Source organism: Saimiri boliviensis, chromosome 4 (genome assembly GCF_048565385.1).
Source record: "Saimiri boliviensis isolate mSaiBol1 chromosome 4, mSaiBol1.pri, whole genome shotgun sequence".
NCBI classification, from domain to species: Eukaryota; Metazoa; Chordata; class Mammalia; order Primates; family Cebidae; genus Saimiri; species Saimiri boliviensis.
Window position 1 is genome coordinate 61,851,866 of NC_133452.1, and position 25,166 is coordinate 61,877,031.

The following is a 25,166-nucleotide window of genomic DNA, read 5'->3' on the forward strand; positions in this document are numbered from 1 at the left end:
CCAAGCTTATGTTTTCTAGTGTAAATGAACTCTACAGTTACATTGTGTGGAGGCTTCGGGACATGGTTTGCCAAATGGAAAAACATTTGGAGGTTGGGAAAATATCTTGCACATAAATTACTGAAGGCACAGAGAATCTAAAAGAGGGATGGAATCAGAAGCCAAGGAAAAGCCGGGAGGGAGCCAAAGAAAAATGGAGAGAGAGACAGAGACAGGGAAAGGGATGTAATGATTTCCCTTAATGACCCGCCTTCAGACCAAAGGCAAGGTTCTAAGCCGTGTTTGCGTCTCATAAAAGCCATGTGCCTGAGTATTAGGAAAGATCCTTTAAATGGCCAAATCAAGCCTCCATTTTTCATCCTTTCTGAGTAGAGCTCTTCATTGATTATGTTAAGTGTGGGCTCCGGGTTAGAAACACAAAAGGCTCATTGTCTTTGACTGTGTCAAAGGCCGGTCACACACTTGTTAATTTCCTGATTTATAACACTGAAGAGATGGAACTGAGAGGGATGCTTCCTCTCTCTTCTCTGTCTCTCTGTCTCTCTGTCTCTGTCTCTCTCTCTCTCTCTCTCCCCCGCCCCCCTCCTCCCTCTTGGTGGTGGTGGTGGAAACTATTAAAACAGAGGCAGATCAGGAAGTTTGTGATAAAGAAAAGCTAGGCTCTCGTCTGACACACAATCTCTCTCTTGGCTTAAGTAAACTTGCTTCTTCAAGGCTTGCCATCAACAGAGTCCGGCTCACGTTTCACCACTAAATCTGAGTCAACAATCTCTAATCTGGACACTGGGTTCGGAATCCAGGCTCAGGTTGCACTTGGAAGCTGACAGCAGGGACAAGAGCAGAGAAAAATACGGCCTTTGTTTCTGGTTTGATCGTCCCCACCGAGCCGAGCTGAGGTCATGTGTCGTTTTCTGTCATCAACAAGATAAAAGTTTGCACCTTTCTGGCCCTGAAATGTCTCTCCTGCCATTTATATTAAGGCCAAGAAGCTCTCTGGCCCAGAATCGGAGGGCCAAGTTTGTGGAGAGCTTAGATTTGGAGTCCTTTTCATCTTTCTGACATGTGATACCGTGACATAGGCAGCCCTTGTGGGGTTGCTATGCAGATATACAATTTCTGAAAAGTTACACCCGGAAAACGAAAACCCTGGGCTGGATTAGCGTTTCACAAAGAACAGGGAGAAAATGTGTAGCAGTTAGGCTAAAAAGCTAAAAAAGAAAAAAAAAAAGAAGTGAATTAAAGTTTCATGAAAACAAACTCTTTTTTAAAGGATCAATGAGTCTAAAAGTATCTTGTTGCATTCCTGGCCTTCGGTCCGAGCCCTAATCCAGCCACTGTGCGCGAAGGAGATACTGTGAGCCCCATGGTGGAGACTGGGAAGGGAGGTCGTGGTGCCGGGTGGGGTTCAGGCGTGCTGGGGAGGGTGACATTAAAGGGCTCGGGCAGGTCCTGCTGTTTTATGAAACTCTTCTTTTTTCTTCTCTACCATTGTTTTCATTGTTTTTACTTCGTACTAAGCCTTCTCTTTTGTTTAGTAAACCTAGAAAGAAGAAGAAAAACAAACAAACCAACATAATTTCAAGTTTCTGGCTGAATACATTCAGTCTCCATTTTCCTTTTCTTGACCGATGTCAAAGGCAGGCTTTCCAGAGCTCACTCACTCACAACCTAGCCCTTCCTATAAAGTATTTTTTTTTCCCAAGTATTTCCAAAGCCAGAAATTATTTCACATGGAACATTAGAATGGAATGTGCTTGTTTGCACGAGACATAGGAGGCTGGAAACAATGAGGTTTTTCGTGTTGTCCCTGAGGCTGAATGACTTCCAGCTGAGACCCTTACATGCTGTCCTGTGAGCCAGCCGTGTCCACACAGCTGCAGAGGCGATGACCCCTGACCCGCTGCTCAGGACACCAGGACATCCCAACAGTCTTAACTGCAGAAGGTCTGGAGGGAAGCCCAGAGCAGGAAATAGGAAAGGGGGTTTTGAAGGGCACAGAGGACATGGAGAAGATTCAAGGAACTCGACTGATACTGCTCCAGCCGTGGATGAGAGGCCCAGCAGCCAGGGAGCTGGACACCACGCAACTCCGCCTGTCCGTGTGGAAGGCCAGGATGCTTCCATGGCCCTTGCTTTCAGGAGCTCCAAGGTTGGTTAGAGGAAAGCAGAGGAGGGGAAATAAGAACGGTGGGTAAAGGGCCACAGAGTGGATCCCCTGGATCTCCTTGGGCATTCTTACTTATTAGATTCTGAAGTGGCTGTGTTTGCACAGAGTTCTCACTGAGGATGGGAATTTATGGGATGTTCGTTAGGTACAAAAGGGATGGGCAATTGGCTTTTTCTGTAACTCAAGGCTAGGAGTCACTGTTATGCTCCTCTATGTCACTTCCAAGGTTGATGCTCTCAAAGATGAGCCGACACGTGTGAAAGCGAACTGAGGTACTCAATAAACTGGCTCTGTTCTCATGTGCACAGCATGCAGGCATCCATCCATCCACAAGAGAAAGGTCCAAATGGGAGTGCGCACTGAAGGACAGTTCCAGGCTGGGCCCCAACTGCGTGCCTAGTTTCCTCATCAGCAACACGGGAATACTAGTACTGACCTCACAGGTTGTTGTGAGGTATAAATGAAGTAATGCAACTAAGCAACATTTAGCAGTCCTTGGATAAGTGTACCTTGCAATTAACAGAAGCCTATTCCTTCTTGCAGGAGTTCCCTGTCTGTTGATTTTGCCCAAATCTGCATGTGAGGAACAGATGCGGAAGGAGGGCATCATCTGTTGCCTGAGGTCTGAAGCAAGATGGAATGGCATCATCAGACATGCATCACATTGGCTGATTGAGATCCAAACTGAGTTGTGAGCTAAGTTGATGCTGGTATTTCTGTAGCCATCGAGAGCACCGACCACCCTTGGGGGCAGAGGGTTCAAATCTGGGCTCTATTACATCCTAGCTGAGTGGCTGAGCAGATCACTTAACCCACCTGGACTGTTTTCTCCTCATCCCCAAATGAGGATCACACTGCTTGTAGCACGTGGTTTCATGAGAACTGCCGGAGAATAGTCCGGGGGACTGTCGTGGCGCGGGCACAGGACAGTTCTCATGTCTGTCCCTTCGTCCCATCTTTCAGCTGATCAACTGGAGATCTGAGGCACAGCCCAACAGTGACCACAGCGCTTGGATTCGGCTCCCTGCACTCTGGGCAAAGCGACCCCACATGTGTCCCGGTTGGTGTGGCCCCAGCAGCTCTACAGCTGCTCCTGTTCACTGTCCCATCTAAGCAAGTGTCTCGGGGAAGCCCTGTGTTCGGTTCAAACGATCGGAACGATAGGAAGTGGAAAAAGGCTGTGGTTCACGTGCCCTCCGCTCCCTGCCCCAGAAAACTGAACACGTGTGCCAAAGTATCCTTGCTCCCCTTCCCTTCTCTGAGCTGTGACACAGGCCCCCAGCCCCTCTCCTTCAAATGTTCCCTACAGACACCTTGACAGTCCTATTTTAGATCTTGCCCAAAACCAGGTGTCAGGAGAAGTAGCAGTCATTCTTTTTTTCTTCAAACCTAATATGAAAGTTAAAGATGTCTTGAACTCATTAAGTTGGTTTGGGCACCAACTAAATGATCTGAACCCTGCCCCATGGCCTCAAATGCCAAGCGCCTCAGGACCTAGTGAGGCAGCCCAGCCCTGGGGCCCACCGCTGGGTCCTGCCTCTTATTATTTGCGACACCTTGGACAGAAAACCCCTTTATCTTCATGCCTCAGTTTCTTTAGCTATGAGATGCGGCATGATGATAATACAACCACTCCCTCACTGGGCTGCTGTGAGAATTACATGAGTGACTGTCAGCAAAGCCCTTAGCACAGGGCCCTGCACAGAATAAGCACCTAATGGCTGGGAGCCACCTCTCGACCAAAGTCCCCCTTCACTAGAAGAATGACATACACAGGTGGCAACTGTTCTTTCCGCTCACAGTCAAGAGATAGAAGAAGAGGCGTTTTCTGGGTACTGAAGGCTATCTTTCCATCTATAAATGTGTCCAAAGGTCAAGGAATTATCTCATCTCTAAGGCGCTTTTTGGCAAAACTCTTGACAGTTGCATGACCTGGAATTGGCGTTCAGCACAGATGCAAGGGCAGTGGCTGAGCCTTAGCCCATTTGCATTGCTCCCAGCACTCAGCGCTGGCCTTGCATTTAGAAGCCCAAAGATGTGCTGGCCGACTGGCTGCCTTGGGAGTAGCACTGGCACCTCCCTCAAGCGTTAGCCGTGCAAAATGAAGCTCTGGAGTTTGCTGCACACCTGCCCTGATTTTCAGGGTTCACTGTCTTCCTCTGTCATTACGCTAGTAGGGTAAAAGTGGTACTACCACTCAGCCAGCGCATCCAGTTCCAAGGGCAGTGAGTAGCTCTTCAAGGATGCAGAGTTAAGAAGGCCGTAGTGCATACCCCCAAGGAGCCCGGCAATGTGGGCTGACGGTTCAGCACGGTGCCAGAAGTGGCCTCGGTCCATTCAAAACACGGGTCATGGAAACCCAAGGGAGAAGGAATTAATTGCCCCTCAGGAATTCCAGTTGGGCTTCATGGAGGGGTGGCATGTAAACTGATCCTTGAAGGAGATGGCTGATTAGTTTTTAGAATAAATAATGACAACAGGGGCTTTCCAGGGGCTGGGCACGTACTCAGGAGATGAGAGGCAAATAAGACACAATACCCGTCCAGATGAGCAGCTGGAAAAGCCGAGTATGATCTGCACCAGGGTAGAGGTCAGTACGGCGGGTGGGGGTGAGGGAGCCTGCCCCAAAACAGGGGAGGGGAGAAGCTGGTGCCTGCAGCTTCCTGGGGAAGGCCTCATCTGAGCAGCTGGGCTGCAAACACGGCCCAGGGAAGAGGAAGGAAAGACATCCCATGTGCAAAGGCACAGGAGGGAGAGAGGGCAGGGCCATCAGAACCAGCTCCGAATTCAAGACAGGTGGTGTGTCGGCGAGGCTGGTGACCTGCAGTGGTTGGCAGCAAAGGCCAGAGCTGGGAGGGCTTTGCATGTTGCACCCTGCTCTTGACTTTGGCTTGGGAGGCCTCGGGGAACCACTGGAAAGCTGCAAGTAGGTATTACAGGTCTCAGGGAGGGTCCCTATTGAAGCTGTTAAAGGAGGTTAAGCATCTGGCCCTTGGGGTGCAGGGGGGGTGCCTGAGGAGGGAAAGGAGTCTGCCAGAGTCTTGGGCACCTGTGCACCTGCCCTTGGCTGTGCCATCTGGGCAGCATGGCCTGGCACCTATAGGTCTACTTGTGGCTCAAGCTGCCCATCCCCTTCTCAGGGGAGCACCTACCCACAAGGGGAAGGCAGTATTTCAAAGTTATGAATCTAGGCTCTAGATGTGTGATTATATAAACTCTGGAAGACACTGAGAGAGCGTCCTGGTGAGACCAAGAAACAGTCCATCTTTTCCACAGCCCCGTCCACCCATCAAGTATAAACCACTAAGGCACGGACTGAGAGTTTTCTTCCTCTCTGGTCTCCCCTCAGCATCAGGCATGGGGCTTTCTGTTCCGTGGGGGTTGATCATCACCAAGGAAAATCCCACCTGACTCCTTTTTTTGAGAGCGGAGCATCCTCTGCAAGTCCCCGAGTCCAGTAAGGCGAGGCGTGCACTCACCATTAATATGAAACCTTCTGGCTTGGTTTAAAATGAAGACCACTTTTGAGTAAAACTGAATCACTGCCACATATTTACAGGAAGTCAAAGACTCTTCATGAAGATGTCAACCGTTTTTCTCCACACTGGAGGTAGGGCCTGGGTACTGGCGCCAAGCCTCCTGGGCTTCAATCCCATTCGGCAGCTCACTGGCCCTGTGACCTTGGGTGATTACTAAACTACTAAGCTCCAAGTTCTCCGTATGTAATAAAGGGAAAATAAAGGCCCTTCCCATAGGGTTACTGTGAAGATTAAACGAGACTAATGTGCAAACGCTCGACACACACTCACTCTTGCATACATTATTGTTTCTATTTCTCTTTATATGTGGTTTTGATAGCCCAGGAGAATTGTGCATTCAGACAGCACTAAGATCATGAGAAGGAAGGGCCACAGAATCTTTCTGTGTTGGAACAAAGGTACCTTTTGTTTCCAGAAGGGTCAAAATGTTTGCTTGACAGTCTTGGACTACAGACAAAAGCAAAATCAATATCCTGGATGACTGTCTCCATGGCCAAGTCCAGATGAATAACGCTATCAGGACAACCACAGCCAGGTGCCTCAGTTGCCGGTACGTCCTTGGCTGGCTTGCCTCGGCAGAGTTTAGATGGAGTCACCGCCATAAATACAACCCGCCACCAGGAAGCCTCCAAGATTCTCTCGGGCTCCATGGGAGAAGGAAATCAGGTCTCCAGAATCCACGGGATGATCACTTCAAGGGAACTGCTCAGATTTTAATGAACGTTCATTTTTTGAGACACTAAACCAGCTAAGTGTGGGACTCTGAACAAGTCAAGTTGTTTTTCTAGGCTTCTGTTTTTTCATATGTAGAACGAGAGAACTGAACTAGGTTTACAATGACTAGAACTAGATATTAGCATACTTTCCACCTTAGGAACTTTCTGACATTTAACTCAGGCACCAAAGAGCCAAACGGACCCATCCCATTCACATAAAGCTGAAATAAAAGTCCCTCTGGTCAATGGCGTGAGATGGTGTGTGGATGTGAGTAGAATCCCTAGAGCATGTTTGCCTCCATTGGATGGTGCTTTTTGAACCTTAGACCTGAACCCTTGGAGCTAAAAAAGATCAGTCTTGAAGAGCCCTTGCAAGGGACACCACACCTGGGTCCACCGGCCTAAGTACTCACCTCCCACGCACTGTGTGCCGTCAGTGATGGGCATGGTTAGGAAGCAGGCCCTGGAACGGACGGAGTGGGCTCTTGTCTGCAGACAAGCGTGAACTAGCAGGCCAGGAAGGGCCAGTGCCATCCCTGTAGCTTACACTCTTCTAAAATTCCTTAGTTCTATTTTTTTAAATGTTTCCCCGGGGTGGGGGACAAAAATGAACACCTCTGTAACAACAACAAAAAAAATAACAACAGTAGTCATAATAATGAACAAAGCCAAATAAGCACATGTAAGTGCATTTTTTTTTCTTCGAGATTTATTTTTTGTTTGATGAATCTGACACCAGTCAGGGAGAGGAGAATATTTGTGACCCAGCAGAAAAATCCACCCCCAGAGGAGGGGCTGCTGCTTCCTGCCTGGGTGGGTTTGGTGCTGGGGTTGATTTGTTATTATTTGTTTAATTTGTTGCTGGAAGTTTGCCTTTTGTTTACTTTTATAAATCTCTCTCGGGCTTGCGAGCTTCCCCTCCCTCCCGCCTCCCCTTCCCCTGTCCCCAAATTTCATTTTTAAAAAGCGAGCTCGCTCGCCAGGTGTGTCCCCCAAGCTCTCACAGCCCTAATAAATAAGGAGCACCTGTAAAACAGTAGCTTGACTTGTGAAGTGACTCTGTACAAAGGAGAATATAGAAATACAGTATGTACACCGCATCCTTGGGCCCAAGGCCGTGCTTCAAGGCCGGCGCCATGCAGTCCTGGCCCCTCCCACCCGCCACTCACCACCCCTCCTGCTGAAGCTCTGCGGCCTTGGGCGGCGGGGGCACCTGGACCCCTCCAGAGGGAACAATTGCTTTATGTGAGTTAGTAAACAGATACACTGAATCACAAGGTGATTTGATTTTTTTTTTTTTTTTTTTTTTTTTAGTTTTCTTCCTTTTTTGATTTTTTTCTGAATTTTTTTCTCTTCTTTTCTTTCTTTTTTTTTTTTTTTTTTTTTCTGTACTCATCAGAATGGGATACTCCACAACTGTCTCACCAACTCAGTGCCAGTACACATGCTCTAGAGGACTTCAACTGTACAAGTGCACACAAGTGAATCTACCCTGTTATCCTCCACCCACTGATTGAGGATCGAATTGCACATTTCTCTTAACCATGACAGGAGAAAGCAAACAGTGAAACAGAATCATGGGAGATCTTTCTCACTTTCCCTCTTGTTTTCATTGGTTTGTCCATACCATTCTAATTATCATGAAAGGGCTCTGCGTATAGAGAGATTGTCTCACTGACTTCCTGGATCACTGAAAACCATCAGGGTTGAAATTTCATCCGAGTCTTTCCTGACGCCCAGCAAATATTCCCCCTCGGATTATTTTACACCTTGAGGGCATTTTGGTCTTCAGTTCAACACTCTTGCTCTGTTCCCAAATGGGGCGCTATTTAGGGGCATTTAAAGAGAAAGCTGAGAAGAATAAACATTTACCGAGTTCTCTTGGCATTCAGTCTCTGAAAAACCACAGTATAAACTATTCATGCTGCTTCTTATATCTGTCAAATCGAAAATTAAAAGCCATAAAAGTGTAACACTGAAAATATGGCATCAAAAAGGATAAAGGTGGCCTTTGTAAAAATAACAAGAAAAGTATATTAGCCAATAAAATATTCTAACTCTTCATTTAAAAGTGCATCCCGGGCAGGACAGAGATGACTCTGAAGCATTGGGCCTCCAGGACCACCCCTCTCCGCCGTCAAAACGTGAACAGTATAGGTCCAAAACCGTACAATGCAAATCACAATTCGTAGTGTAGCAGCAAAACCACAGCAGTTTTTAAAAAGATTTAAAAAAGATTTTTTTGTGTGTTCCAATCCATATCATCTTCCAGCCTCGGCCGCTGAGCCTCGAAGACGGGGCGGGGAGAATACCTACATTGGTCCTTGTGGCTTGTTGGTATTTCGTTTTTTTTTTTTTTAAAAGCCAAGGGTGAAATCCCTAAGTTCCTCTGGGGAGAAGCAGAGATGGTGGCAGCAGGAAGGCTGGGCCTGCTTGGTGGGTCCAAGACGCGAGGGCTTCTCTGGGCTAGAGGCCACCGAGGGAGGGCCGCTTCCTCTGAGATGCTTAATGACAGGAAGCGGCTTTATTTGCTTGAGTTTTAGCCAGAGGGGGTGGTGAGCTGACCAGCTGGTGTCATTGGATGGCGTGACATGGTTTGCTCTGCGCCCTCTCTCCATGAGCGTACCCTGTGAGTGAGCGTTCCTGGAAAAAGAGCAGAAGGGGCTGTCAGAATCCACTGGACCGATCTCCCTCCCTCCGCCCAGCTGGGGAGGACCCAGGCATGAGTCAGACAGCAGCACACTCCCCAGCCGCCAGTGCAGACCTCAGACGAGCCCCAGCACCGCTGCAGCACAGCGTGATTTCAACAGGAGTTTCATTCACGGTCTGCTCGGGTCAGGCCTGCCAGCTTTGTGTGAGGAAATGAAACTCAAGTCGCTTTCTGGAATACCATAATGAGCAGGGTGCACCACGCCCTCACCCAAAGACCACAGCATCCTTTGCAACCCAGCAACGCTCTCCCTCCACATGACTGCATGCTTAACCAGCAGGAGGTTTTTGTTTTGTTTTTTTTTTTTTGAGACAGGGTCTCACTCTGTTGCCCAAGCTAGCGTGCAGTGGTGCAATCTTGGCTTACTGCCTCCCAGTTTCAAGTGATTCTCCTGCCTCAGCCTCCCAAGCAGCTGGGATTACCGGTGTGCACCACCAAACCCAGAGAATTTTTGTGTTTTTAGTAGAGACTGGGTTTCACCATTTTAACCAGGCTAGTCTCAAACTCTGAGCCTGAAGTGATCTGCCCACCTTGGCCTCCCAAAGTGCTGGGATTACAGGCGTGAACCAGCACACCCAGCCCCAGCAGGAGCTCTTCTGAGTCACCCAAGGTCACTCGAAAGCCAGGCAAGGTCACGGGGGGTAAGGATCGTGGAGCTCCAGGCCTCACTCCTGTAATCCCATGTCTTAGCTCTCGTGTTTACTGAAAAGAGAGCCAATAGATTCACTTTTTGGAAAGTGGAAAAATTACCATGGAGATATATACCTATCTCCAGAAGCTTCCCACAAAGGCAACTAAGCTGGAAGAAATGCTTGCTTTTTTCTGTGTGGGGGTCTTGCCTGTAAAAGGTGAGCCATTCGCATCTCTTCACATCCAGAACAAATAGTAGCACCGGACTGGAAGAAAATAAACCAACCAAGAGCCTTGGAGTCCCAGGGCAGAGGGTCTGAACAGGATTTTCCACCAGGAAAGTCAGTTTCTGGGAATGCTCAGCCCAACATTCACTGAGACAGGAGGCTCTGCCTCTTTATCCCTGCAGGCTTCTTTCATTTGCTGCCAGTCGCTTGAAATACAGCTTCCTGAGGCCCCTCAGTCACTCCCAGAAGCAGCCACTTAGAAGTCGGTCAACTGCACGGCAAAGCCCCAGAGGTCGGGGGCTGGTCTGCTTTGCTCGTGTCTCTACACCCAACTCTTAGCTCAGAGTCTGGCCTGCTGTGAGCACTCGACACACTTTGGTCACATGAGTGGGTCAGGCAGCCCTCTTCTGCCATGCCCCGAAACAGCACCTTTTTTTCCTGCCAATAAATGAGGCTGTCAGAAATGTGAACGGGCAAAATTTGGCTAAGGTGAGGTGGTGACAGAGGACTTGTAAACATCTTTACAACTGTTGAGCTTATTCTTAGAACAATGAACAAATAACTTCAGAGAGGTGATAGAATGCAGGACTTGAAGGGACCCCAGAGATAATGCTGTACCATTTCCTCATTTTATAGTGAAGAAATGGAGCCACAAAGAGACCTGGAAACTTACTCAGAGCATTTGTAACGTGAATTTAGCAAGAGCGAGAGGAGGTCAAAATGCCTATTGGGAGGACTAAGTGGGAGCTTGTGCTTTGAACCCTGCTCTCCAAATCCTGGTGTTAATGGCAACGATAATCAGCAGCAGCCAAAAACAAGGTTTGAAAGTCTCACTGTGCGCGACAGGAAATGCCTGAGTTCCCCCAATCACATTAAATCACCAGATCTGTGTGTACTTAATATGTATATTAAATAACCGAAGTGAAAATGCAAAACACCACAAATATGTCACGGGAGTGGAATTACAAGGCCGTGGAAACCTTTTCATTTGGCACGGTCGGATTTGGAAATGTGGATATTTATTTCGGAATAAAGAGCTCACATTTGACTGTCATTCTTCCTATTTCTGTCTTTCTCAAGCATAAGAGACAATGGAGAGAAGGGATACACAAACAAAAGCACCCAGAGCCACCATCAAATGTGAGGCCACAAAAAAATGGAGGAGCTGCAGTGATGACAAGTGGCTCCAAAGCGCCGGGGGTCACTTCTTCTGGGGACAATTCTTTTGCGTTTAGCAAGCACAGCCTGGAAGTTGCTGTGGAGGGAGGAAAGCCATCCCCATCTCTGGGCCTGGAACCAAGAGTGACTGAATCTTGTAGTTAGAGGGGGCCTCCAAATTCTTTCTTGAAAAGGGAGGAGGGAGAGGGTTGAACATTTCCCTCCAGTAACTGGAAAACACCACCGTTTTGAATTGCTTACTAAGAATGCTGCGACTGCGTTTTAAATAACGTAGCTTTTTTTCTTTAATGCAATCACTGTTTTAAAAAATGCACATTTCTCCCATAAGTTTCTTTATATTCAAATCACCTTTGGACACAGACCAAACGTGGACAGCATCAGCCTACTTAAAGAAAATTTCCAGGCTTTTTCACGAGAGACTGGGTAAAACAGGATTATAATAAGAGCCATTCTGGAAACTTAACTACAGCATTTGCCATCCCAAACACTATAATAATCATTATTATTCTCTGGTATCTATTATTGTCTGGTAAATAATATGTGTTTTCTCCCAAAGTTCTAAAGGGTGCAGCTGCACCACACTCTATTTTTCGCAGCCCTGGTCCTGCTGCTTTGAAAAGCTTGCTCGCATGAAGCTTATTTTAAGAGAATGGTAAAGTAGACAATTTGTGCTGTTTCCTTCCCTCTCACCACGTCCTTGCCATGCCTGGGACACCCACAAAGGCCAGATGGTGGCAGTACAAGTCCCTCTCTGCTGATAACATTTGAGGAGGGGGTGGTATTGGAGGCATCCTTGTTTGTCCTTCTGGCTCTGGCTGGTTCAGGGCAGCCCCCTTGTTGGTGACACAGGAATAGACTCGTGTATCGATGGAAATGAAGAACCAAGCTTGGTCTTCACTTCTCTGATATCTATTGGCATGCAAGGTATGAAACCCAACAGAGTGGGGAGGAAACGAGCTTGGATTTTTAGAAAGTGATCATGGCAGGACGTTCCAGAGTCTGGAGCTGATTCTGTTTTGTCCTTGCCAAGCAGAAGAATCTTATGGAAAAACTGTCCTCCGTGTCTAAATGCCTTCATCTGTGCAAAGGGGAAATTGCTACAATAAGTGAAACAGAGACCTGAGTTACAGTCCAACATACTCTGACCGGCTCTGTGACCTTGAACCTGTTCCTCAGCTACCCTCCTGCACAGCCTTGATTCTTCCTCTGTACAGTGGGGGCCTGGGTGAGCTTTACTATTATTTCTTTTATTTCTCACATGCTGAGATTGTGGAATCTTTTAACAAACGCCCGTATCACACATGTAGAATTATAAACTTGAACAACTAGATTTTAATCTGTTACCAGTACGTAAGGAAGCCCTTCAACTTCTGGACCCTGAACTCTAAAATTTCAGAGTCTCCTTCTCTCAGTTAATCACACATCGCGTGCGCGTGCGCGCGCGCACACACACACACACACACACACACACACAATCTATTCTGGAATACACCTTCAAAGCAGGGGATTCTAGAGAAGTGGCCACACTTGTGCCTCACCCTGGGGTTTTCCTTTGGGTTGGGCATTTGTCTGAAGGCAGGATAACCCATCCCTGCTACACGGAGTATCAGACACACACAATTAAACAGAAACAAGCCCATTTCTTATGTCATACATGTGTCATATATGTACTATGCATGTACCATGTACGGACACTGGCATCACAAGGCATGGTCTCTACTGGGCATGTATGACCAGCTATCTTCAGAATTCCAGCCTGCCTTCCCCTTTTGGCCAGAGGAATGAAATATTTCTCTTCATGGAATCCTAACTGCACACCGAATGCATTGAGACTCTCTGTCTACCTGGTGAGTCACTTTTCTGTTTCTTCAGGGAAGCATGGCCAAGAATGTGATCTAGATACTCATCCTCCCTTATAACACAAAATTTTCCAGAGAATGATAGAGAGGAAAACTGCCTGAATACACTCTTTCAATGTTGATACTGTCAAAGCACGGCCACTCTCACCTTTACTTCTTTGACCTTTATAGCCTACGACTCACACTGGTTGCATTTCATAAAACTTCCAGGCAACCACTTCCAAAAATAAATGTGTGTCCAGAGAAAAATGTGTGTCTAATTCTACATCTCAATTTTTCCAAACTACTAGCTCTTTTGTGGTGGCAGATTCCACCTCTACCAGGAAGCCTGCCTGTGTTAATCTAACCCATTTTTCAAACTTGTATTATTTTCTTCCTCAAATACTTTTGTCATTAGCATAATCAAAATCCAGTAGGTCTGACCTGTCTTCCTCATTTAGAAGGCAAGCTCCCCATGCCTGTCATATTTATCCCCAGGAGCCTAAAACCCTGTGGCATCAATTCTATGATGTGCAAGAAATGCCTGCTGCCAGCCAGCTTGCCTTTGTCCAATTACCCAGGCCCTAGCCGAGATCCACTCACTCGGGCACGTCTGCCCATCACTTATCACAGTTAAATACAGCCATTACGTGCTGGCTGCGGCAACGCTGTTTATCTGGGACAATAACGAGTCCCTGAGGACCGGATTGCTCTCAGGTAGCCGCAGCTATTCTGGGACACTCACAAGGGTAGAGCCCTGCGGTCAATGAACAGAGCCGCCTGCACTAGCTGATAAACTCGGAGCGCGATGCCAGATAGTGGTCCCCACACCAAACCCAGCCCAGGAAGGAAGGTTTTGCCAAAACACGAGTCCTTCTCTCCTCCATCAACCATTGCTTCATGAAGAGTTTTTAAATAGCTTTTGCGGGATCCAAACTGTTTTCATTTTTGAAGAGGATGGTATCTCTTTTCTTATAGTTCATTAACTGATGAAAACACAGACATAAGGTTGGAGATACTGCAGGTCTGGTTCTGCACCACTGCAATAAAGTGAGTATCGCAATAAAGCAAGTCACATGCATTTTTTTTGTTGTTGTTTCCCAGTGCATATAAAAGTTATGTTTAGACTATATTGTAACCTGTTAAATGTGCAGCAGTATTATGTCTGAAAAACATGTACATTTATTAATTAAAAATACTACATTTGTAAAAACACAAAAACAAAAAAACTTGCTGGGCCAGGCGCAGTGGCTCACGCCTATAATCCCAGCATTATGGGAGGCCAAGGAGGCCAAGGTGGGCAGATTACTTGAGGTAAGGAGTTCAAGACCAGCCTGACCGACATGGTGAAACCCCATCTCTACTAAAAATACAAAAATTAGGTAGGCGTGGTAGTGGGCGCTTGTAATCCCATCTACTTGGGAAGCTGAGGCAGGAGAATTGCTTGAACCTGGGAGGTAGAAGTTGCAGTGAGCTGAGATCATACCACTGCACTCCAGCCTGGACAACTAAGTGAGACTCCATCTCAAAAAAAAAAAAAATAATAATGCTAACAATCATCTGAGCCTTCAGCGAATCATAACCTTTTTGCTGGCGGAGAGTCTTGCCTTGATATAGGTGGTTGCTGACTAATCAGGATGGTGGTTACCAAAGGCTGGGGTGGCTGTGGCCATTTCTTAAACTAAGACAACAATAAAGTTGCCACATTGATTGAGTCTTCCTGTCAGAAAGGATTTCTCTGTGTCGTGCCATCCTGTTTAATAACCTTCTACCCACAGTAGAACTCTTTCAAAACTGGAGTCAATCCCTGCTGCTGTTTTATCAACTGAGTTTATGGAATATCCTAAATCCTTTGTTGTAATTTCAACATTGGTCGTGGTATCTTTACCAGGAGCAGATTTTATCTCTAGAAGCAATTTTCTTTGTTCATTCATAAGACACAACTCCTCCTCTGTTCAAGTTTGATCATGAGATTGCAGCAATTCAGTCACATATTTAGGATCCACTTGTAGTTCTCTTGCTATTTCCATCATATCTGCAGTTACTTCCTCTACTGGAGCCTTGAATCCCTCAAAGTTATCCATGAGCATTGGTATCAACTCCTTCAAACTCCTGTTAATATTGATATTTGACCTCTTCCAATGAATCACAAATGTGAATTGCATCTAGAATGGTGAATCCTTTCCAGAAAATGTTTAATGTACTTTGCATCACTATCAATGACAGCTGGAGCCTTATGAAGTGTATCTCTTACATGATAAGACTTGAAAGTCAAAATTCCTCCTTGATCCATGGGCTGCAGAATGGATATTGTGTTAGCAAGCACGAAACGTTAATTTCTTTGTACCGCTCCATCGGAGCTCTTGGATGACCAAGTGCACTGTCAATAAGCAGTAATGTTTTGGAAAAGACTATTTTTTTTGGAGCAGTGGGTCTCAACAGTGGGTTGAAAATATTTAGTAAACCATGGTGGCAACAGACATGCTGTCACCCAGGCTTTGTTGTTCCACTGATAGAGCTCAAGGAGAGTAGGTTTAGCATAATTCTTAAAGGCTCTAGGATTTTCAGAACAGTAAGTGGACACTGGCTTCTACTTAAAGTCACTGGCAGCGTTAGACCCTACCAAGAGGGTCAGCCTGTCCTCTGAAGCTTCAAAGTCAGGCATTGACTCCTCTCTAGCTGTGAAAGTCTTAGATGGCATCTTCTTCCAATATAAAGGTGTTTCATCTACATTGAAAGTCTGTTGTCTAGTGTAGTCATCTTCATCAATGATCTTAGCTAGCTCATCTGGGCAGTTTGCTGCAGCTTCTACATCAGCACTTGCTGCTTCAGCTTGCACTTTGATGTTGTGAAGACAGCTTCTTTCTTTAAAGCTCAGGAACCAACTTCTGCTAGCTTCAAAATCTTTTTCTGCAGCTTCCTCCCCTCTCTCAGCCTTCACAGATGAAGAGAGGTAGGGCCTTGCTCTGGATTAAGTTTTGGATTAAGGAAATATTGTGGTCAGTTTTATCTTCTATACAGACCACTCAAATTTTCTCTGTATCAGCAATAAGGCTGTTTTGCTTTCTTATCATTTGTGTGTTCACTGGAGTAGCGCTTTTATTTATTTATTTATTTAGAGACAAGATCTCACTCAGTCACTGAGGCTGGGTGTAGTGGCATGATCACAGCTTACTGTAGTCTCAACTTCCCAGGCTCTGGTGATCCTCCCACCTAAGCCTCCCGAGTAATTGGGACTACAGGTGTGCACCATCACACCCGGCTAATTTTTCATATTTTTTGTAGAGACAGGGTTTTGCCATGTTTCCCAGGCTGGTCTTGAACTCCTGGGTTCAAGTGGTCTGCCAGCCTCAGCCTCTCAAAGTGCTGGATTATTACAGGCTTCAGCCATTGTGCCCAGCCATGGAGTATCAATTTTAGTTTCCTTCAAGGACTTTTTCCTTGCATTCACAACTTGACTGGCACAAGAAGTCTAGCTTTTGGCCTGCCTTGGCTTTCAATATGCCTTCCTCACTACGTTTAATCATTTACAGCTTTTGATTTAAAATGAGAAACATGCGTCTCCTCCTTTCACTTAAACATTCAGAGGCCGTTGTAGGGTTAACTGGCCTAATTTCAATCTTGTTGGGTCTCAGGAAACTGAGAGGCCCAAGGAGAAGGAGAAAGATGGTGGAAGAGCCGGTTGGTGGAGCAGTTGGACCACACCCGACGTTTATTGATTTAGTTTGCCTCTTTTATGGGCACAGTTGATGGTGTCCCAAAACAACGACAATAGTAACATCAAAGATCACTGATCACAAATCACCACAAGAGAAGAACGAAAAAGTCGGATATGTTTCGAGAATTACTAAAACGTGACACAGAGACATGAAGTAAGCACATGCTGTTGGAAAAATGGCATTGACAGACTCGACAGTGTTGCCACAAACCTTTCATTTGAACAAAGGCAGTATTTGTGAAGCACAATACAGCGAAGCATGATAAAGTGAGATATGCTTACAACTGAAAAACATCCCTTCTCCTTTCTAGTCTAGAACTCGTGGTAAGGAGAGGGTATGGGAGCCAAGGGTGAGTTTCAGCCTAGCTTAGTGTTAGGCTCTGGTCTGAATGGCAGTTTCATCACCATGATGCTACTCGCCCTATGGCTCTGAGACGCTACGGTTCCTGTGTACTAAAAAAAACAATAAATAATAAAATTAGCCAATTGTAAGGCCTTGTTTTCTTTAATTTTTAAATAACTTTTTCCTTTAGCTATATCCCTTGTTTTGCTTGTTAATCAGTAAAAATTACAACCATATAAGACTCCCTACTGGGATAACTCTGTCTTTAATTCTTCATTTTACAAATGAACATGTTGTTTTCCTTTGCTGGTTCTATGGGTTAAATGGGAAAAGTGATCTGTTTTTTCTTTCTTTCTTTCTTTTTTTTTTTTTTTTTTGAGATGGAGTTTTGCTCTTGTTACCCAGGCTGGAGTAAAATGGCGCAATCTCAGCTCACTATAACCTCCGTCCACCTCCTGGATTCAAGCAATTCTCCTGCCTCAGCCTGCCGAGTAGCTGGGACTACAGGCGTGTGCCACCGTGCCCAGCTAATTTTTTGTATTTTTAGTAGAGATGGGGTTTCACCATGTTGACCGGGATGGTCTCGATCTCTTGACCTCGTGATCCATCCACCTCGGCCTCCCAAAGTACTGGGATTATAGGCATGAGCCACCGCGCCCGGCCGGTCTGTTTTTTCTTACAAGCAGTCATTCTTATTTCTTGCTGACCGCTAAAAGATTCTGAGGGACAAGAACCTAGAATGATGGAGCTCCCTCTTGTGCACTCACTGAAGTAAGTCCTTATATTCACCCTGGACACCGATTTTCTTTAAGTTCTTCCTGGAACCTGGAAGTTTAAGCAAACCAAATGACCCTGTCTCTGGCAGGCCCTCTTCCAAGGGATTCATGACTCATAGTGTACTTCTCTCTCTCTCTCTCTCTCTCTCTTTTTTTTTTTTTTTTAACAAACACACTGCAGCAGATGGCTCTGTCCATTCCCAAAAAGGAACAATAGAATAAAGAAGAATTGCATGACAGAGCTAATGTTCTGCAGAAAATTTTGAACAAGAGCCCAGGTCCTATGCCATGGCTTTCAGAACTAAGCACTTCCTACTGTGGTTTGTGTCTTCAATGAAAGGAGTTTCTTTTTCCTTTCTTTTTTTTGAGACAGGGTCTTGCTCTGTCATCCAGGTTGGAGTGCAGTGGCGCCATCAAGGCTCACTGCAGCCACAACTTCTTGGGCTCAAGTGATCTCAGCCGCTTCTCAAGTAGTTGGGACCACAGGCATAAACCACCAAGCCAGGCTAATTTTTTTCTAATTTTTCGTAGAAATGTGGTCTCCCTTTGTTGTTCAGGCTGGTCTCAAATTCTTGGGCTCAAGTGATCTTCCCACCTTGGCCTCTAGGCCTCGTAAAGTGCTGGGATTACATGCATGAGCCATGGCTCCTGATCTTTTTTGGTAGTGGTGACAGGGCAGGGTCTTGCTGTGTCGCCCAGGCTGGAGGGCAACTGCGTGATCCTAGCTCACTGCAGCCTCAAACTCCTGGGCCCCAGCCTCCTGAGTAGCTGGGTCTACAGGCATGCACCATAATGCCTGGCTAGTTTTTAAGTTTTCTGTAAAGATAGGGTCTTGAACTCTTGGGCTCATGATCCTCCCACCTCAGCCTCCCAAAGTCTTGAGATTACAGGTGTGAGCCACTGTGCCCAGACTAGGAGTCAAATTATATTTTACACATAATTTATGTCAAATGCAGCATCAGGCATTTTTATATACTTATTTCATTTGGAAACAAACAGCAATGAGACTGAAATATTTATGACTATCTCCATTTTACAGATGAAGAACTTTGCTGGGAAGGGTTGCTAGAAATAGGAAAAGGTGGATGGAAGTCTAGCTTCTAGAACCCCAAAGTCCAGTCTCCCCTTCCTGCTGGGAGTGCTGACCCCTAGTCTATGTTCCATCCCCCTCTTTCTTTGCCCTGACAATAGGGTGGGGGTGGGGGTCACAATGTCAGAGCTGTATGGTGCCTTAAAGACATACATGGTCTAACACCCTGCCTTTGCAAATAAGAACTCTGAGAAGTGATTTGATAAAGAAAAAAATGCATTTTCATCAAGTCTCATCCAACACATGAACTAGCTGTCAGTTCATGGGACTCAGCAGGCCCCTGGCCCACAGCTCTGCTCCCTTCTCCCCACTCTCCCCACTCTGTGACTACAGGAGCCGGTGTCACGTGTCCCTGTTAAAGTGGGAGATGCTAAGTCCTCGATGAATTCAGAGACTCCTTCAAGGGGTCGGTGGAAAGGCTGGGGCCCTTTCTGATTTCTACCACTCTGACTCTCAAGACTGCAGCTTTCCAAAAATCCTACCTTGGACAGAAAAACCCAGATGTTTACTGGGTTAAGATGAAGTGTGTTACTTCTCTATGTTATATGAACAAAGGCATTCGGGGTGAAAGAGAAAGAATACACAGAAAAAAGCAACTTCATGTGGCAAGTAGCTTTTTTTTTTTTTTTTTTTTTTTTTTTTGAGACGGAGTTTCACTCTTGGTACCCAGGCTGGAGTGCAATGGCGCGATCTCGGCTCACCGCAACCTCCGCCTCTTGGGTTCAGGCAATTCTCCTGCCTCAGCCTCCTGAGTAGCTGGGATGACAGGCACGTGCCACCACGCCCAGCTAGTTTTTTGTATTTTTTTTTTTTTAGTAGAGACGGGGTTTCACCATGTTGACCAGGATGGTCTCGATCTCTCGACCTCGTGATCCACCCGCCTCGGCCTCCCAAAGTGCTGGGATTACAGGCTTGAGCCACCGCGCCCAGCCGGCAAGTAGCTTTGACCTGTGGATCAACAGCAGATTTTAGGATTCAGATGAGGTCTGGGAAAGCAGTCTTCTCCACATTTGATTCATTCTTTACGACCAACTCATTAGCAGAGGGAGGCAGGGAGAAAGCTTCATATCCGTGGAAATGCCATTGCAAAACACAGGAGCAAGAATACTGATTTCTTCCCCAACAGCAAAAAAGATGGAGAGTGTGGTTCATAATTGCTTTTCTGCAGCCCACTAACCCTCAACCCTAGACGTTCAGGCACAGCCTATTTTCTCTCTGGCGTTGGCTTCCTGATGTGAGGAAGCCCCATGCAGTGGGTGGCAAAAATATGACTCTGGTGCTTGGCACAGGGCGTGTAACTGAAGCAGCTGCTGTCGGATCCCATGTCCCACAGAGAGGAAAGGCAGATGAGGACTCAGGTTCTAACCCGGGATGTGCCACACGGTGACCTTGGGCACTCACTCCTCTTCTTGCAGTCTCGGCTTGTAAAAGTGGAACCAGAGATCTTATGAGAATTTCTGGAATGGTTTCCCTAACCTCCGAGGCTGACAATGTGGAAGTGCTTCATTATTTTCCATTACACATCCAAGCGACGAAGTTCTGGGCTGCAGGGGCTACCATGACAATTTTTGTAATAAACATTTGCTGTGACGCAGGTAGCTCCTGGCCATTTTAACTTGTTATTTACATTGGAGCTGATAACTGTACGAAGTAGGGGTTCTTATCTTCATTTGTTATACATAAGCCATGCACAGTGGTTTTGCATGGAAACTCTAGAGCCAGGCTGCCAGTCATATCTCAGCACTGCCATTTACTGGCCACATGACTCTGGGTGGGATACTTAACTTCTCTGTGCCTCAGTCTCTTCATCTGCAAAATGGGCTTAATAATGCTAAGTCTCATGCATTGTCAGTATGTAGCATTTGGAACACTGTCTACATGTAGAAAGTGCTCAAGAGATATTAGCTATTATAATTATTTAATGAGAAAATGCAGGCCCAGAGAGTTTATAAAACTTATCCAAATCCTCACAGCTGGTAAGTGACACAGCCAGTTTTCAAATCCAGACAGGTCTCACTCCAGCCCCGGGCTCTTTACCCAGGCAATGCAGCCTTTCTAACAGGGTGGCAGCTGCCGTTTTAGGGCATCTGTGATGAGCCACACTTTACACATTTCCTTACCTGTCTCTTTTTTTTTTTTTTTTTGAGACGGAGTTTCGCTCTTGTTACCCAGGCTGGAGTGCAATGGCGCCATCTCAGCTCACCGCAACCTCCGCCTCCTGGGTTCAGGCAGTTCTCCTGCCTCAGCCTCCTGAGTAGCTGGGATTACAGGCATGCGCCACCATGCCCAGCTAATTTTTTGTATTTTTAGTAGAGACGGGGTTTCACCATGTTGACCAGGATGGTCTCGATCTCTCGACCTCGTGATCCACCCGCCTCGGCCTCCCAAAGTGCTGGGATTACAGGTTTAAGCCACCGCGCCCGGCCCCTTACCTGTCTCTTATAGCAACTGTTATTACTCAGGACATAGAGAGTGAGGCTCAGAGAGGTTAAGTCCCTGTCTCCCTCACCCAGTAAGTGTCTATGCTGGGATATGAACCCAAGCTGGCCCCATTCCAGAGCAGATGTTCTTTTCCACTAAGCCACACTGCTACCATCCTTCAATACCAGGAGCCCACTGGCACCACATGTGGAAGCTTCCGAAGGTTAACAGCCTGGAAAGTCAAAAACCAGAAGAGGACGTCTCCAAAAGGTTGCCAAACTTCTTAAAAAAAGTAGCCACAGGCCCTGGGAGGATCTGATTCTGATTCTGAGAAAATCTTCGGAGGTGTCTCCAGGAATACAGAGCACGCCTCCTGGGCCTTTCTGCTGCCCTTCAGTCCAAGGACAGACAATCTAGGCATCACTGTGCCATCTCCACATTCTGCATCCGTGAAATCTGCTGCTCCATGAGCCAGGGTCCGCCTCTGTGCACACATGAGACAGCAGCTCACATCTGCCCTTCCCTGCTGGCTTGAGGCTCAGAGCTGCTGGTTGCTCAGAAGGGTGGGGCCTCTGTCTCCGTGGCCATCTGGAGCCCAGCCAGCATCGCCCTTCTTTAGACTCTGGAATGGTCTGTTGCTTGTGAGATTTCCTTCCACCGTGCACTGAGACTTTTCCTTAGGCCCACTCAGCACCAAGAAAGTTCTCACTATCCAGAGACAATGGCTTTCCATACTTAACCCACAGATGCGGCAGCACACCACCCTTGCACTCCTGCAATGACGTTCTGCAATGTTTAGAATCAACTGCTGGCAATTAGCCTGCCATCAGAAAGCAACCGTCAGTTTTAGCAGTGCCAGTCTTTCAGTCTACGAACAGCTGCTCAAGTAATTTTCCTCAAACACAGACTTCATCTTGTCATTCTTCTGCTTGAGGCCACAGGGATGTTGCCCAATAGTATTGAGTACAAATTCGCCAACCTCCTGTTCTACTACCTTCCCACTCTCCTCCAGACTCAGGCTTCTCACCCTCTGAGGTCACGCCCTTTGTTCCAGCACGTGAACTGGAAGGTCATCCCTAACATAGCTCGCCCTGGTCTGTATCTGTGCCATTTAACATGTTATTTCATCCCTCATTCCTCCACCCGGGTCTCCAGCCCACATCCCTCCTCAGGTTCAGAATTCATCTACCTTAAGGCAGTCTATCAGGCAACTTCATTAGCAGTTCCTCTACAGAGACTCATTCATTTGATCACCAAATACTTGTGTGCTCATTCTGCCAGCCCCTGTGCTAGGCACTTGGTTACAACGAGTGAACCGGACCCTGGACCTGATCCCTGCCCTTGCTGAAGCCTACTGTCTGCAGCGTCACACCAGTTTGCAGGTTCTGTGTGATGCTTGTAAAAGTGACCTTGGCTATCTTTTCTTTTCTTTTTTTTTTTTTTTGTCTCTCAGTAGGTTATTAGTTCTTCAAATCAAGGACTCCTGCCACACACCCTCCCCCACTTATTTCTTTTCTCTCTTTCCCTCTCTCCTTCTCTTTCGTCTTTTAATAACACAGACCTGAGCAAAGTCAGCATTAGATATTGTTAGTGCAAAATGGATATGTTTTACCCTCTAGGGAAATAAATGAAGATTATATCTGAACCATGAATGAGCAAAAGGGGACTGCTTCTCTGCTTGTTTATGATGAGGAGTTATTAAGTTCCACAGATTGTAATATATGAATTAGGTATAAATTTTGGATTTATAAAATCAAAAAATAGGATTTTAAAAGTTATTATTGCTATGCATGGGCCACAAACAAACACACACACACACACACACACACAAAGACAAAGGACAACTTGATCACCTCATCAGACAGTGAGAATTGCTGTCAAAATCAGGACTAGAACCCTGAACCCATGGCCCTCATCTTCATTTGCAAGGTTATAATGTCTTTCCATCAAAAATTTTTCAGTCTTTCAAGCAATATTTAAGGCTCCTGTTGCCTAAACCTTGGGGATCATGAAAATAGCCACTAAGTCCCATGTTTATGATGCCATCGTATTAAATGGGAGGATTGAAGAGACCTGCATGTATTTTTGGTTTGGCAAATCTTAGAACTATTTTTTCAACATTTGGGTTTGGATAAAACCAAAACTTACTTTGCCAAGCACTTTGGCCTTAATTTTTAAACCCATGTGTATTTTAAAAGAAATTTGATCTATATGTTTCTGACTCATTTACACTTAACTCATGAGAACGCTGTTTGCTAAGAGCTATTAGATGTCCTAGCAAGTTTACGAGCCTTTTAAAGCCTTCTTTTCCCCCCGTTCTTACCAGAAAGTTGTATTTTGCCAGCCATAAAAGAGTGTGAGCCCCAGGGGCCTGTGATCAGTTTGAAATTTATAACCTCCAAAGCTTAAATGGATTCTGCATTTGGAAAAGGGTTTCCCCCTCCTCTTTTTCATATTAAGTGCACAAACAGGTTACCTATGATAAAGACAGGATCCTATGTCTTAGCTTCCAAGATAGCTGAAGGCAAATAGTAAAGAATTCAATCCCACCACCAATAAATTGTCCCTACGACATTTCGGGGGAATAGTATGACACTTTAAGTTCATGTGGACCCACATTGAGATCCAACACTCCAATGGGAAGTTTCTTTCTTTCTTTCATTCATTCATTCATTCTTTCTTTCTTTTTTTTTTTTTTTTTTTTTTTTTTTTGAGACAGAGTCTCACTGTGTCACCCAGGCTGGAGTGCAGTGGTGTGAATTTGGCCCATTGCAACCTCTGCCTCCCAGGTAAAAGCTATTCTCATGCCTCAGCCTCCTGAGTAGTTGGGACTACAGGCACACGCCACCATGCCCAGCTAATTTTTTGTATTTTTAGTAGAGACAGGGTTTTACCATGTTGGCCAGGGTGGTCTCGAACTCCTGACCTCAGGTAGATCCACCCGCCTTGGCCTCCCATAGTACTGGGATTACAGGAGTGAGCCACTGTGCTCATGTGTGGGACTCAGCACAGTTCAAGTTAGAACTCTTTAACTTTTGAGTGCTGGGGAATTTCTTTGTTTGAAATTACAGACAACCAACCTTGTTTACGACTTTTTAATACATTTTTTAAATAATAAAATAAGCTGATTCTGCTAAAAATGACATTTGAATTCAAACCAGAAAAGCAAGAAGAATGTGAATGCATGCTGCAGTGACTTCATCTTGTATCTTCTATAGTGATGCTCAGATACCACTCAATTATAGCATTCTAGCGGGAGAAGGCTTTTGGGCAAAGTACTTAAAAATGGCTTATAAATATTTAAAGTATAAGCATCTAACACATTATAATGACAAAGTTTTACATTTAACCACATGTGCTCCAAATATCTTGAAACTACTCTAAATATGGGTTTAAAATATCAAAAGGGCTTGTTGATGGGATGCAGAGCTTTGCAGAGAAACTTAAACCTGATCGTTCTTGCTCCCACAACACCCAATCTGCACAATTTTTAAAGTGTGCCTGTATAGATTTCTTTAGAAAAAGATCACATTACAGTCTGAATTTCTAAAACAAGAGTTGAAGGATGAAATATAGGGTTTCCCCTTCTCTCACCAAATGCAGTTTAGCCACTTCACGTCTAGATAATTTGTTATTGTAGGTTGGTTCAAATTGAAGACAGTAACATTTTAGAAACACTTGCAGAACTAAGCCAGCTGCAAGGAGGATATCATTACAAATTGAGACACATGTTGTATGGGAATACCATTCATTTTCAATATCAAAAACATGTCTGGGGAAATAAGCCATGCAAATGAGGGAAAGATCGACTT

The 25,166-nt window shown here is 45.8% G+C and overlaps 1 protein-coding gene across 5 annotated transcripts in view; it reads right to left on the minus strand.

Moving 5' to 3' along the window:
* Positions 1-7,105: 7,105 nt before the first annotated feature.
* Positions 7,106-25,166, minus strand: part of SOBP (sine oculis binding protein homolog) — a 169,638-nt gene continuing 151,577 nt past the window's right edge. For all 5 annotated transcript variants that reach the window (XM_074397648.1, XM_074397647.1, XM_039467711.2 and 2 more), the window contains one exon: positions 7,106-9,065. The gene's annotated coding sequence lies outside the window, so the exon portion shown is untranslated. The remainder of the gene's footprint in view (positions 9,066-25,166) is intronic.